The sequence below is a fragment of the Poecile atricapillus genome, chromosome 22 (assembly GCF_030490865.1).
Source record: "Poecile atricapillus isolate bPoeAtr1 chromosome 22, bPoeAtr1.hap1, whole genome shotgun sequence".
Lineage (NCBI taxonomy): Eukaryota > Metazoa > Chordata > Aves > Passeriformes > Paridae > Poecile > Poecile atricapillus.
Genome location: NC_081270.1, coordinates 7,357,701 through 7,373,327, shown reverse-complemented (window position 1 = coordinate 7,373,327; position 15,627 = coordinate 7,357,701).

The window sequence follows — 15,627 nt, the reverse complement described above, 5'->3', positions numbered from 1 at the left end:
AAAGCGTTGTGGGATCGTTTCCCCCTTTCCCGTTCCCAATCCCGGTTTTCCTGGCCGCGTTCACACAGCGGAGCCGTCAGAGGTGAATTTATTTATTGGGGGCGCCAAGAGTTTATGGAGCAATTCCCAGATTTCCTTGATGAATTCCCAAGGTTTGGTGCCGCATCAATCAGCCCGTCCAGATGCCGGCGGATCCATCAATCCCCGTCGCAGGCATCGGAATTCCTCAAGGAGCTTGAGGACAAGGCTCAAATCCCTTCGGTGTCTGGCTGCTCCTGGTTTCCTCCTGTTCCCTAAGGAAAAAAATCCCCCTCGTTATTCCAGAGCCACTGGATTTTGAGGGATTTTCCACCTTCCTTAACCCCATCCCTGCAATTTTCCATGGATCCATCCCATTCCCACCCCGCACGCTCAGGGATGGGAATTTGGGAGGTGTCCACGGAGCCACCAAGATCCCTCTTTTCCCCCGTCCCACTGGATTTTAAGGGATTTTCCCAAATCCAGTGAGGATTTCATGGATATTTTTGGGAGCAATGACTTTTCGTCAATTCCCAAATCCTCATTTCCTTCTGGAAAAAAAAAAGTCCAGGGAATTCCATCCTCACCCCAAATCCGCTCCCTCTGTCCCCAGTTTGGCTCCAAAGCTTGGGAACAATGGGATCCCAATTTTTGGGGGAGATCTCCGTGGGATTGGGGCCTGTCCCGATTTTTTGGGAACATCTCCATGGGATTGGGATCTGGGTGGTTCAAGGATCCAAATCTTATCTGTGAGGGAAAATTGGGATTGGGGAGTCTGAGCTCCCAAATCCTGGGTGGGAGGGGAAAATTGGGATTTGGGGGATCCAGACAGTCACTGGACTGGGTGACATTGGGACATTTGGGTCTGGGCATCCATGTCCTGGGATTGGGGGAAAATTGGGATTGGGAGGTCTGGGCATCCGTGTCCTGGGATTGGGGGACACTGGGATTTGGGAGTCATTGGGATTTGGGGGATATGGGGATTTGGGAATCATTAGGATTTGGGGGATATGGGGATTTAGGGGGACATGGTGGGGGGGTCTGAGCATCCAAATCCTGGCCTGGGGTGGAATTTTGGGGTCTGGGTGGTCCAAAAATCCATGTTCTGGATTGTGGGGACGTTGGGATTTTGGGGGGATGTTGGGATTTTGGGGGGACGTTGGGATTTTGGGGGGACGTTGGGATTTTGGGGGGATGTTGGGATTTTGGGGGGACGTTGGGATTTTGGGGGGACGTTGGGATTTTGGGGGGATGTTGGGATTTTGGGGGGATGTTGGGATTTTGGGGGGATGTTGGGATTTTGGGCGGACGTTGGGATTTGGACAGACATTGGATCAGGAGGCTCCGAGCATCCCAATCCCAGCTGGGAGGATACTGGGACCTGGCCTTTTCCAAATATCCAAGTCCTGGATTAAAGAAAATCAGGATTTGGGGGCTCTGAGCACCCCAATCCTGGATCAGTGGGACGCCAGGACCCGAAACTGCCGAGTTTTCCTCGGATGCAAGAGAAAAACGAAGGAGAAACGGGAAAACCGGAGCCGAGGCCGGGCTGGAATCGCGTCTTCCCGAGGCACAGACGGAGCAATTAGAGGACAAATCCTTCCCAAAGGATTTTCCCAAAGGATGATCCCAAAAATGCAAACGCTTCCACGGGGGGGTCCTTTCCCGGCTTTCCGAGGCTGCTGGAAATTCCGAGCCTGTAATTCCTTGATGGGAATGGGATATCCAGGTGCTCGAGGTGGCAGCGGAAAACACGGACAAAGAGCCTCTCCCACCTGCAAAATTCCCGGTTTTTTTGGGAGCCAAAAATCCCGGGAAAAATGAATATCCGGGTATGTCGCTACCCAGCCCAGGTGGAGCTGGGATTTGGGAATAAACGGGAGAATCCCAATCTCCTTCCCTTCCTCCTTTCCCGTGTCCTTGGGCGACGGATTCCGGCCCTGGGGAGCAGAACCAATTTCCCAACGTTTCCAATTAAACGCTTCCCATCCGTGCCGTTAATTAGGAGGTTCCAGGGCACTTCCCAGGCACTCAGATTTCCCAAATATAATCATTAATATCCCATGAAACAATGAATTATCGCCCACAATTAAAATTAATTACGTTTCTCCAAGTTAATTGAATTATTCCTCGGATAGGGAGATGAGGGAATTCCACCATCCCAAGGAGAGGCTCCGTGGGGGACTTGGAGGAAGCCGGAGTGGGGAGGGGGCGGTGCCAGGAAATTCCATGTTTTTCTTGGCTTCCCGTATTCCCATTCCAGCGTTCTCCCGTTTCCTTGGGCTTGGATACGGCGAGGTTTTCCAGGGATAAAAAAAAAACCCCAACCCTGATATCTTCAGTTCTCCAGGAAAAGGGATTTGAAAGAATTCCTGATTTCTACGGAAAATGGGAATTGGCTCTGGAGCAGAGGCCAAGGAATGCTCAGGGAATGCCGAGGGGAGCGTCAATCCATGGGAACACATTCCCAGCACTCCCAACCCCCCAAATTCCGCCTATTTCCCCCTTCCATGCCCCAGGCTCCGTTTTTCCCACCGGGTTTCTACACGGAAAGAATAATTCCAGAGGTTGGGAATTCCCTGTGGAAGGAGCGGCTCCGCTCCAGGCTCGGCTCCTCCCTATCCCTCCAGGATCCGGGATCTGGGATCCAGGATCCAGGATCCGGGATCGTTTGCCCTTCCTTGTTCTTCTCCACAAATCACCGCTATCCCCCGAAATTGCCTGGAAATAACTCGGGGTCACGGAGCTGCTCCGGGTAATTTTCCCGCATTTATCCGCTGGGGATGGGATGGGATGGAGCGGCTGGAGTGGATTTTTATTCCCTCCTCGCTTTCTTAGCTGGATTAACCCTTTTGTGGGAGTTTAAAATTAAAAAAAAATGGGAATGTTGAGATTTTCCGCTCCTTTGGGAGCAGCTCCTGGGCCTTTCCCCCCTCTTTTTCTGGGAAAATTTGGGAGCCAGGATCTCACAGGGAAAGGGAGAAATGGAAAAGCTGAAGATAATGGGAAAAAGGAATTTCTCTCTTTGGAGAGACGGAGCTAAAATCCCAATGGATTGGGATAAAAGAAGGAATTTTGGGGTGTGTTGGGTACCTTGGGGGAGGGGTCTCCCCTCCCTAAAAATTTTGGTTTTCTCCCCCTTTTCCTTCGTTTCCCATTTCCCTCGGGATTTATTCCCATCCATATTTAATCCTCGATGTATAATTCAAACATTCCTGCCCTGGATTTCCTCATTCCAAGGACTTTCCTTCTCCAGGCCTCCCTGGAGATCCTCCCTGGATTTCCCCCATCCTCGACCTTCCCGTTCCGCGTCCAAGTGTGAAAAACCCCTCCAGCCGATTCCCAAAATCCCCACAGCAGCTAAAAATTCCCACTGAATCCCAGCCAGCCGAGCACTTAAACGTCTCCACGGTGATTAATAAGGAATAAATGCCTGGATTTGGGATGGATCCGGGATTTCGGAGCAGCGGGGGGAGGAGGGAAGAGCCCTGGGAGGAAACACCGCTCCTCGTTTTATCCCACCATCAATTTGTTCCCGTTTTTCTCCCGTTTTCATCCAAGAGTTGGAGCCAGTCTGGGGAAAAAAGGGAAAAAATTCCCCCCGGATGTGTCCAGGAAAATCCAGGCTCTGCTGAGCCCCTTCTCTTTATCCCAGGAAAATATTGCAAATTCCGCTCTGTGAGAGGAGGGAAAAGAAGGAGAAAAATCCATTTATCCTCCAGGAATTCTGAGTTTTCCTGCTTTTCCTCCTCCCAGGGGATTTTTGGGATGGTGAAGTTTTCATCGAGGGGAGATTTTTATAATCCGGAGGTTTTTGGGACGCTCGGATTTGGAGCTGCCCCCAAACCCTTTCAACTCAAACTTTTTCTAAGGAAAACAAAGGAGCAGAGTTTGGCAGCGGGAATTTGGGACAGGGAGTAAAGCTCGGCCTAGGCTGGGTTTAAACCCAGCCTTGACCTCAGCAGGAGCCGCAAATCCTTCCCCAAGGAGCCAAAAAGGAGGAATTTCCCTGCAGGAAGCAGCTGATTTGGGCAGTTTCCATTTAAAATGTAAAGTTTTTCCTCAAATTTTGCAGTTTTCCCATTATTTTTGGGGAAATAAATAAAGGGAATTTCCCTTTGTTTTCCCAATTCCGATCCCCAATTTTTTCCCCTTACTTTAAAAAAAATTTCCCAGTCATTTTTTGAATTTCCCTTTTTATTTCCCAAACTGGTTTTGGGATGGGGTTTGTGCCATCCCAAACTGGGATTAGGATGGGATTTGTGCCACCCCAAACTGGGATTGGGATTTGTGCCACCCCAAACTGGGATTGGGATGGGATTTGTGCCACCCCAAACTGGGATTGGGATGGGATTTGTGTGATCCCAAACTGGGATTGGGATGGGGTTTGTGCCATCCCAAACTGGTTTTGGGATGGGATTTGTGTGATCCCAAACCGGTTTTGGGATGGGATTTGTGCCATCCCAAACTGGTTTTGGGATGGGGTTTGTGCCATCCTCGCCCTCCAAACTGGGATTTCATCCTCTCCTTGAGCTGCTCCATAAATCCCAGCCCGCCCCGGAGCTTTTCCGAGCCTCTGGAATGGGGGACGCTTCCCTGCGGGCGCCTTTGACGTGCCAACAGTGTCCTGGATTTCGGGATCTGCTCCATTTCCTCCGTCCCCTGGCCCGGGAAGGACTTTAATTAGCAGGACCTGGAATTAGGGCGTTAATTTGGGAAGCGGGAATCGTTCCATGTCCCTTCCAGCACCGAGCCGCTGCTGCATTGCACCAACAACACCGGAATTTGGGAATTTTGGGGGGAAAAGATGCCAAAATCTGCCTTTTTTCCATCATTTTAACCCCGCTGTGGTGGAAACCCCAAAGGTGGTTTGCAGCCGAGTTGTTTTTGGTTTTTTTTTGAGGAAAGTGAACAAAATTCCACGGAATCTCGCATCAATTGGAATTCTGGCTTGGATGGGGGCTGGAAAAGGGGGAAAGCGCCGCCTTCCCGGCACGTTTGGGAACCTTTTAGGGGCAGAACATTCCAGGGAATCGATGGAGCCGTTCCATTTGGAGCCAGGACTAAAAGCCTAATTCCAGCTTTTAACGGGCCAGGAGGAAAATGGGAAGCGACGTAATGGGATGAGCTTGGAGCCGTAATGGGATGAGTCTGGAGCGGAAAAGCTCCGGTGAAAAGGGAGGGAAGAGCAGTTAATGGGATCGTTTGGAGGGATTTGGGAGCTGGAAAATGGAGGCGTTACGGCCTCGTTTGCCCCCTTGGGATTGGAGGGAAATCCGGCTCGTTTTTCCCTAAAAAACCACAAAGTCAGTGCAAGGAACAGCAGGAAAAACTGGGAAAACTGGGATTGGATCCACCTTAATTCCAGGTCTTGGTTTAGGGAGGATATTTTGGGATGGATCCCTGTTTTTTGGAGGGCAAACACAATTTTTGGCATTGTCCTTCCCTGCCCTCCCATTCCCACCTGGCTTTTGGGATATTTTTGGGATAAATCCCAATTTTTTAAAGGAAATGCATCAGTTTTGGCATTGTCCTTTCCCTCCCATTCCAGAGTGTCCCAGCTTGGCCTTGGCTCCAATTTTCCAGCTCCTACAGGGAATGGGACGAGGATCCTTGAGCTTCCCACTTCCAAGGCCGGAATTTTGCCTCCCCAGATTCCGGCTGTGCAGGGAAATCTTGGATTCTCTGGGATGGATGGAATTTTGTTGCTCTGGGAATCCTCCTCCCTCTTGTTCCGGGAGCATTTTCCCACTCAATCCACAAATCCACATCCCAGAATTGAGTTTTTCCATATTTTTCCTAATTTCCCGTTCTTCCACCGACCCCTGGGGAGATGCTGGGAAAAGACGTCGGAATCGCTCCCAGACCCGTTCCCATCCCTATCCCGTATCCCCTCTGCGCCTTCGCCTCCTCCATCCTCTTTGATTTCCCGGGAATGTCGTGTTCCATGGAAATTTAGATGCGGGTGGAGCCGATTTCCATCCAGAAATTCCCGATTTCCTTGACCCGGAGCATCCCTTGCTCCAGCCATAAACCCACGATCCTCTCTTGTTTTCCATCTTTTTTTTCCCCCCCTCTCTCCCTCTGATTTTAATGGAATTGCTCATTCCAGGCGTTTCCAGGCAATGGCAGGGAATAAACACCGGGATCAGGCGTCGTTCCGTTAAATTAAACTCCTCCATTCCCGTTATCAGCGGGAAAAGCGCGGCCGAGGAGCCTCGGGAGGAGGGAAATGTCCTTATCTGCAATTCCATGTGCGCCAGGAGCCGGGAATTATTGGGAATTGGGAATTGGTCCCTGCTGGAGCCACTGAGCTTGGAAAAGGCCCCCAAAACCATCGAGTTCGGGAAAAGATGAGAATTTTTGTCACACCAAACGCCCTCCCTGGGCTTTTCCTGGAGCTTTGCAGGGGGAATAAAGGATTTTGTGGAGGGAATTTGGCAATGGGAAAAGGAATTTTGGAGAGGAAAAAGGAATTTCGCACAAGGAATAAGGAGTTTACTTTTTTTTCCGGTCTGTCTGGGGAATTTCACGAGGGAAAAAGGAATTTTGTGGAGGGAGTAAGGAATTTTGTGGAGCAGATTAGGAATTTTGCAAAGGAAAAAGGAATTTTGCAAGGGAATAAGGAATTTTTCAAAGGAAATAGGGAATTTTTGTAGAGGGAGCCAGCAATTCCAGGGATGGATGGGGTTTTCCTCCTGGGAAGCAAGGCTGGAGACAAGAACACCTCTGTGGAGCACGGCAGCACCAAATCCCTCTTTTTCATCTCAATTAAGGAATTAATCAGCATCGAGCCTTTCCCACCTTTCCCAACGGATCCATCCAGCGCTCCCCATCGCGCTCACCCCATTCCCGCGGGATCTGCTCCCGCGCCGTCGCTTCCATCAGTTGTTCCCGCCCTTCGCGGGCGCCGCGGTGTCCCCGAGCCATCCCTGGATGATTTTAAGGCTCCGTGACAGCTCCGGGACCGGATCGGTGGCGTCGATCCCGGGATGGCGCCGCAGCCGCGGAAGTCACAGCGCATTAAGGGCACGCGGAGGCCCCGTGGTGACATCGGGAGATGATCCCAGACCAGCAATGATCCCAACCCGCAGAGCCGAGGGATAATTAACGAGGATTTGATGATCCCTGATGCTGAATCCAGGCAGAGCGCGATCCCCGGAGCTCCCGGGGCGGGATGAGGCGGGAGAGGGATGAGTTTTCCCAGGGTTTGGTGCCTGTGGGGACGATCCTGGTGCCGGAGCAGGTTGTGCGTGTTCCCACCGCGAGATCCGAGCCTTTGAGGCGCTGTTATCTTCGATTAATGTCCTTCGCCTCCCCTCTCCTGATCCAACCTTTCCTCCGGAGCGTGAAGGACACGGAGGATGAGTCGGGATTATCCAAACCCCACCTTGGATGCTGAAGGTGAAGGTGAACCCACCTTGGCTCCCTCCTTTGCTTGGGAGCCGGGACGGCCCAAAACACCAATTCCTGCCTTTTTTCCATCCTTTTCCTGTGAAATTCCTGGATCCTGCTGGCAGGGACAAATCAACCGGAAGGGAGGAATATCTTGGACTTGGATCCGGAGCAGAAACCAAACCCTGCTGGTGCCAGGCTTGGAGCTGGCGGCTCCCGTCACGGTCGGGGCTCGTCTGCGCGGCTTCCTCTGCCAAAACCACCCCGGGACGGCTCCGAGCTCCCCGCTCGGATCCAGCTCCTTCCTGGGATGCTGGGATCCCATCCAGGCCCTGCCGAGCGCGGCCGCTCGGATTTGGGCTCGCTGGTGGAGAGGGACGATGAGGTTTCGCTCCAGCCAAGCCCAGCGCCAAAGCTCTCGTTAAAATAGAAGGAGCTTGGCAGAGTTTGAATCCGAAACTTGGACAAAACCGCCGTTTTCTCCCCCCAAAGTACAATCAATTCCTTTCGTCTATAAATAGCCTCTATAAATAGCGAGGGGAAGAGGTTTTCATTCTTCCAAAGGCTCTTCTGGGGGGGAAAAAAAGCTGGAAAATTGGAGCTAAAACCCCTTTTTACCCCCGCGGTGGCTCAGCAAAAGCAGCGCCGCACCCCGGACCACCCCAGAAAAGCCTCTTGGCTCTGCTCCGAGCGCCTCCAGGAGCTGGCTTTGGAAAAAAGCTGGGGAATAAAGCGGGTTTTTATTCCCAGCCGGGTGTCTGGAAGAGGCCGAGTCCGTAATGGGGTCAATGACTCGGCCGCGCTTCCCCCGGGCTTGGCGAGAACCTGACAAATTGCTGAGCTGCCGCCCGCCTGCGCCGATTTCCCGAGACCTCGGAGCAGGTCATTAGTGCCTAATTAGCGCCTAAACGCTCTCATTTGTCCTGCCCTTGTCAGCCCAGCCCGGGGAGATCCCTCTCGTTCTCCTCCTCCGCATTCCACGGCCTGGAAAGGCTGGAAAGGCTGGAAAAGCCAGGAGCCCGAGGGGCTTTGAGCTTCTGCTTTGCAGAGGGATCTAACCCAGCCCTGCCCGGGTTAAAGCCCCGCTTGGATCTGCCTTCCTAAAGCCTGGCTTGGGCTTTTTTTTTGTTTTTCCTGAGCCCGGTTTGGCTCTTCCTTCCTAAAGCCCGGCTCGGGTCTTCCTTAATCCCCACTTGGCTCTTCCTTCCTAAAGCCCAGCTTGGCCCTTTTTTCCCTAATCCCCACCTGGCTCTTCCTTCCTAAAGCCCGACTTGGCTCTTCCTTAATCCCCACCTGGCTCTTCCTTCCTAAAGCCCGATTTGGCTCTTCCTCAATCCCCACCTGGCTCTTCCTTCCTAAATCCTGTCTTGACTCCTTCTTCCTTTCGAAATTACCACTCAGTTCTTCCTTTCCAAAGCCCGGCTTGGCCGTTTCTTTCCAGATCCCGATTTAGTCTTTCCTTCCTAAAGCCCGACCTGGCCGTGTCTTTCCAAAGCCCCGCTTGGGTCTTTGTCATTCCCAATCCCAACCTGGCTCCTTCTTCCCAAATCCCAGCTTGGCCTTTCCTTCCCAAAGCCCCCAGCAAGGCTTGGCCCATCTCCTTGCTTTCTTCTCCTCCTTTTCCCAAGGAAACCATGGAATTCCCATCCCTGGAAATGTTCCAACCCCGTGGGCCCGTGTTCGGTGCCGGCTTCGCTCCGTGACCTTGGAGATCTTTCCCAACCACCCCAATTCCACGATCCCTCATCCCTTCGCTGGCCCGGGTGCCGCTGTTGGCTCCTCCCGCCCAAACCGCCTCCGGTTTAGGAATAAATTCCCAGGTTTTGTGTTATGGGGATGGCAAATCGAGTTTGGGGAGGTTTTGGAGCATTCCGATGTTTTTTTTTTCCCTTCTTTTTCCACCGGATTTTTTTTTCCATCTCGCTCAGAGCCCGGCTCGGCACCGCCGGGTGACAACGTGATGACAGCGGCTCCGGGAAGAGGGGGAGGTGATGGATTCGAGCGGGGGTGGGGGGGAAAAATCCAGGGAAGAGGAGGGAGAGAGGCAGGGGAGGAGGTCGGGAAGGAACGAGGAGACACGGAGCCGCCACTTCGCTGCTCGAGCTCCCCGTGATTCTCCCACCGCAGCTCCTCGGAGCCGGATCCGCCTCCCCCTTCCCTGGGAGATGGGATTTGTGTCCTCCCCCGCTTCTCCTGGATTTTCCCAGGTTTATTTTTATAGGTTTTTTTGTAGATTTTATATTTCTACTTCTCCATAAATAAATCAGGAGCCATCCCAGCGTTGTGCGACGTGAGGACGTGGAAGGATCCACGTGGATCGGGGATTGTCCCTTCCCACGTCCAACCTGGAGCACAAAGAACTCCGAAATTAAGGCAAAATGGGTCTTTTCCCTAAAATAACGTGGAGTTCTCCTCTTTTTTTCCCCGAGGTGAGGGTGAGACCTTTGCAGGCTGAGTTCATTCCTCTTTAATTCCTGTGAAATTCACTGCCAGCTGTGGAAAAGGCTTTTTTGGGATGCAGATTTTTGGGATGAGGGTTTCCATCCATGGGGCAAAGCGTGCTGGGATTCACGGTGGGAGATGGGAGTTGTTTTCCCTATGGAAATTCCCTTGGGAATCTGTCATCAGCTGTGTCCTGGCTCTGATCCCATCCCAGGCCTTTCCTTTGGATTTTGGGGGGCTCCTCTCCCCAAACCTCGATCCGGAGGCGTGGCCACATCCCAAAATTCCCCAAATCCTTCATAATTCTGTGGCACGTGGGGGGTCTCAGGTGAGAGCTGACAGAGAGACCCAAACAAATCCCCAAAACAAAAACCCCCCAAAATTTTTATCATTTCCTTCTTTTCCTCCCTCTTCTGTCTCACCTTGAGCTCCCCCCCGGCTCTTCCCGAGGCGCCGGCACCTGGCTCCGGGATTATTTTTCCCATCCCTTTTTGGCAGCGCTCCCTCCTCCCGCACAAACGCAGCTCCTATAAATAACCGCGGCTCGTGCTCGCTCCCCCTCCCTCCCTCCCTCCCTCCCTCCCTCCTTCCCTCGGATCCGTTCCTTTCTCCTTGTCTGTCCCTTCTCCTGCCGGGAGGAGCCGCCGGAAAATCCAGGAGTGGGGGTTGAGCTCATCCATGTCCCCCTCATCCCTGGAATCGGCCGCATCCGACGCACGCGGGGGGAATTTTTCATCGGATTTATGCGAAACCCCCCCCCCCCCTCTCGATTTCCTCCCCAATCCCTAATTAATTCCTGGATTTCCTTTTATCCTTCCCAGCGGTCCCAAATCCAAGCGGCCGCTCCCTAAAAATTCCCCCTCCCACTGACAATGCCGTTGGGTTTCCAGCCCCAAAATATCCCTAAATCTGCACGTTTCCCGAAGGAAAATGTAGGGGATGATGTTTTCCAGGCTTTTTTGGGCGTGATGGGGTTGGAATGGGTTGGGAGGGAATGGCTGCAGGTGGATTGGGAGCAGGGTCCCTTGGCCCACGGGAATGTGGAATTCCAGAATTAATTCCAGGCTTGGGATGAGCGCAAAGCTCCAAAAAGTCAAAATTATCCCCATGAAAGCCACGGAATTTATTGGGAAAAGCTAAAACTGAGCTCAACCCGGGAGATCCTGAAGGATGAATCCAGGTCTGGAGAGCGGAAACCGCTCCGGGTGCGACCGAGGATGGATTTGGGATCCCCCATCCCGGGGGAATCTCAGGGACGGCAAATCCACCTTGGACTTTGGGTTTTTCCAGCGGGGAATTTGCCGGGAATGGTGGCGGGGTTGGGATAATGAGATGCTGCTCACGCTCCCTAATGAAGTGCCGAAGGAAGTCGGCGCTGGCTCCCGGCAAATTAGATCGGGATTATTGGAGCAGCGAGAACGGAACGATCCGAGATGGTATCGGAGCGGGCGGGAAGGGCTGGAAGCGCCCGCTGGCCTCGATCGCGTTCCCTGGAAAGGAAAAAAAAGATGGAAACCCCTCCCAAAACCTGGATGAGAGGGGGAGAGGGAAGGGATCGGCCTCTCCGCTGGAAACGCTGATTGGAACGGGAATGGGATGTGGGAATGGGGTTCTCCGGAGAATCTCCAGCTTTCCATGGGCTGCATCTCCCCGGATCTGCGCTCCCATTCCTGGCTGGATTCGGCTCCTTTGTTTTCCCTCCGATTCCCAGCCGGATCGGGCTCTGTGCTCCCTTCCAAAAATTCCTTGGATGTGTTGGCGCCCTCCAAACACGAGAGATTTGGGAATATGAGGGGTATGGGAATGTTGGCACCCTCCAAACACGGCACGTTTGGGAATAGGAGGCTCAAGTCGGGATCGTGGTCAAATTTCCCAGGAAAAACCGGGATTGGGATGAGCCAGATCCGGCTGCCGAGTTCCCCTTTTCCCTTCCAACCACAATTCCTGGGATTTGGCTCAGTGCTCCTTTCCAAGAGGTGCTTGGATGTGTTTGTATCCTCCAAATGTGGCTTTTTTGGGAATACGAGGGATTTGGGAATTTTGGCGTTCTCCGAACACGACAAATTTGGGAATGCGAGGGATTTGGGAATGTTTGGATCCTCCAAACATGACATTTTTGGGAAAATGAGGGATTTGGGAATGTTTGAATCCTCCAAATGTGACGATTTTGGGAAAACGAGGGATTTGGGAATGTTTGAATCCTCCAAACACGATGTTTTTGGGAAAATGAGGGATTTGGGAATGTTTGGATCCCACAAACACGATGTTTTTGGGAAAACGAGGGATTTGGGAATGTTTGGATCCCCCAAATGTGACGTTTTTGGGAAAATGAGGGATTTGGGAATGTTTGGATCCCCCAAACATGACGTTTTTGGGAAAACGAGGGATTTGGGAATGTTTGGATCCCCCAAACATGACGTTTTTGGGAAAATGAGGGATTTGGGAATGTTTGGATCCCCCAAATGCGACGTTTTTGGGAAAACGAGGGATTTGGGAATGTTTGGATCCTCCAAACACAACGTTTTTGGGAAAATGAGGGATTTGGGAATGTTTGGATCCTCCAAACGCGACGTTTTTGGGAAAACGATGTTTAAATTGGGATAATTCTCAGATTTCCCAAGGAAAAATGCATTTCCAATGGATTTTCCCCCAATTCAGCCCTTTCCCATCCTCAGCTGGGATTGGGACGAGCCGGATCCGGCTGCTGGTTCCCCCTTTTCCACCGCGATCCCTCGGGAAGGAGCCACCCAACAACGGAGCTCGTTAAAAGCGTGGAAAACACAAATTTAATTAAAGCCAACCTTGCCTTTACCAGGAAAAGAAATCCGCCCTTTCCCATGGAACAATGGATTTTTCCAGCCCTCCCGTGCCGGGATTCCTCCCTCTTTTCATCCCTCTCCTTTATTATCCCTGGCTGGGAGCAGGCGCTGCCTGATTTCCATAAATTTGCATCAGGAATTGGGGGGAAAAGGAGGAGGGGAGGGAAAAAAAAGCTGGAAAAATGAGATTTTCCAGCGCCGAGCTCGCTCCGAAGAAAGGAGCCCCGGCTGGAGGAGGGAAAAGGCAGGAAGGGGTGGGAAAGATCCTGGATTTTTAAAGTTCACCCATTCCCGTTTTTTTGGGGGGGGAGAAAAAAGCTTTCCCAAGGTTTCAGGGAGCCAGAATTCCCGGTTTATCAAAATCTCTAAGGCGGGATCCGCAGGGCAGCCCCTCATTCCGGGGTTTTTTGTGGTTTTCCCAGGAAGGATCCGGAATTTTCCGGCTTTCAGCTCTGAGCTTCCAAGTGAGGGAAAGGCCTTTGGAGCCTCCCAGGCCACGCTTGGGGAATGGGATGGGATAAAATTCGGGATTTGGAAGCTTGTTTTTCCCTGGGATTGGCTTTTCTTGGGATTTAAGGAGAGGCCGATCCATGGGATCATCATCCAGGTGGGAGAGGAGCGTGGAGATCCCATTTCCCAAATGAGGGAATTATCCATATCTGGGATAAAAATGTCGGAATTCCCAAGCCAGGACTGGAGAAGCTGGAGCATTCCCATGCTGGAGAAGCTGAATCCCAAAGATAATTTCCATCGGGAATCATCAAAATGATTCCCAGTTGCTGCTTGGATGGGATTTTCCAGCTTTTTCACGGATAACCGCAAGTTTTTGGGGTGGTTTTCCTCCTGGTGGAGGTTTCTAGGGACGGAAAAGTGGAAACGGCCTCCGAGTGCAGCAGGAGTGCTTTAGGTTGAATTTTGGGAAAATTCCTTCCTGGAAAAGGTGGAGAAGCCCTGGAATGAGCTTCCCATCCCTGGAATTGTTCAAAAAATCCCTGGATGTGGCCTTTGGGGCATGGAATTCCAGTGGGAATGCTCGGAACCCGTGCCCTCAATGGCTTTTTCCCGCCGGAACAATTCCATGATCCAGCGCCAACGGATGGAGATGAACCACGGCATCAAATCCTGAATTTCATCCTCTCCCACACTTTTTGGGGACGTTTTCCTGGTTTTTATCCAGAAACCAGCCCAGCTCCCAGGGTTTTCCGTTCCCAATCCAGGGCTGTGAATTCCCGGCGGGATTCTTCCAGCCAAAGGAGGAGCCTCCTGCTCTTCCCGCGGGAATGGGAACCAAGGATGGATTTTTCCATCACCGCCTCACACTGGGAATATTTTCCACCTTTTTCATTTTTATTTCTTTGGATTTCTTGGCATCCTACAGGGGCTGGGAAAAAAAAAAACAAACAACTCGGTTTTGTGGGATTCCGTAATTCCAGAGTTTTTTGGGAAGGTGGGAACAGCTGCGCCCACCGGTGCTGGGGAATCGCGGTGGGAGTGGGAATCTCCTGGGAATTCAGGGAGCGGCTGGAATGTGGCGAGCCGGGATTTTGGGGGAATTTCTGCCCATTCTGGGCCTGTTGTGGGGTCAGCTCGGTTTTCCTGGCGTGGGATGATCCCGTTGGATCTGTCCCTGGCCAAGCCAAGGGAAGGAACTGCTGGAAAAGCAGAAGAGGAGAGGTTTTTGTGGGAATTTGGGGGTTTTTTTTGGGATTTGCAGGAGGAAAATTGCGAAGCTGTGCTGGGATCACGGCGGGATTTGTGTTCCTGGGAATTTGGGGTCGGGCTGGCGGGAAACGATGGGAAAATCCCACGGGATTCCTGTGCCTGGGATGAAGCCGGAGGGGATTGGGAGCATCCTCGGACCCTCGGTTTTCCAGGGAATCCAGGCCGCTCCCGATGGAAGGGGCTGTGTGGGACTGGGAGTGCTCCTGACTCAGCGGGAGCTGAGACAATTCCAGGTGGGCCGGGACACCCGGAATGTGCGTGGGAGAGCAGCTAAATCCGTCTGGGAATGACTCAGAGCACTCGGGATCCGCTCAGCCACCCCCGAGGTCCCTTTTCCTGAATTCCCAAAGCTCCAGAGGAGAAGGAAAACTCCGGAGGCCTCCAAAGGGACGGATTCGGGATGGCTCCACTTCCAAACCTCGGGAAGCTCCGGCTCGGTCGCTCCCGTTGGGAATTTTTCCTTGTTGTTTTAATTTATTCCTGAGTATTCCAATTGCTTTTTATGGAGCTTCCCAGAGCTGGAAAAAAAAACCCTGGAATGTGCAATGATCCCTCACTTTTGGATGAGGCCAGGAATGAGGCCCCGGCCTCCGGCATCGCCCTGAATTCCCCCCAAAACACCAAAAAATTCCAGGTGAATTCCCACAGAAAGTTCTTCCGATTATTTCCAGGGGAGATATGGAATTGGAGGTGATTATCACGATAATTCCTGCAGGAAATGTTATTCCAGCGGGAATTGGGCAGGAATTGGGCAGGAATTGGGGGAAACTCACCTGGAATGGCCCCAGGGGCTCGGAACATCCCGATCCCAATCCCAAACATTCCTGATCATCCCAGCTTTGGATTCAGTTGGATTCCCAGTCCTTTCCTTTTCCCATTTTTCCCTCCTTTCCCCTTCATTTTTCCCTTTGTCCTCTCTCCGTGTCCAAATCTCGGGACAATCCCTGCGGAAAAGGCTCCATCCCTCCCTTCCCGACCCCTCCCAGGGATTTTCCTGCTCTTTCCAACCTTGGAAAACTTCTCCCTGAGGAGCAGGAGCCGTTCCAGGGGAGCAGATGGCTGAGGAGGAGGAAGAGGAGGAGGAGGAAAATCATGGATGCAAATTCTCCGGGATGTCTTTGCAACATTCCCAGTCAAGGTCGTATCGCTGGGAAAAGCATCCCGCAGGATTTTCCCCCACTCCCCCAAATTTTGGGAATTTTTCATGGATATTTGAGGCTTTTAAAGCGCC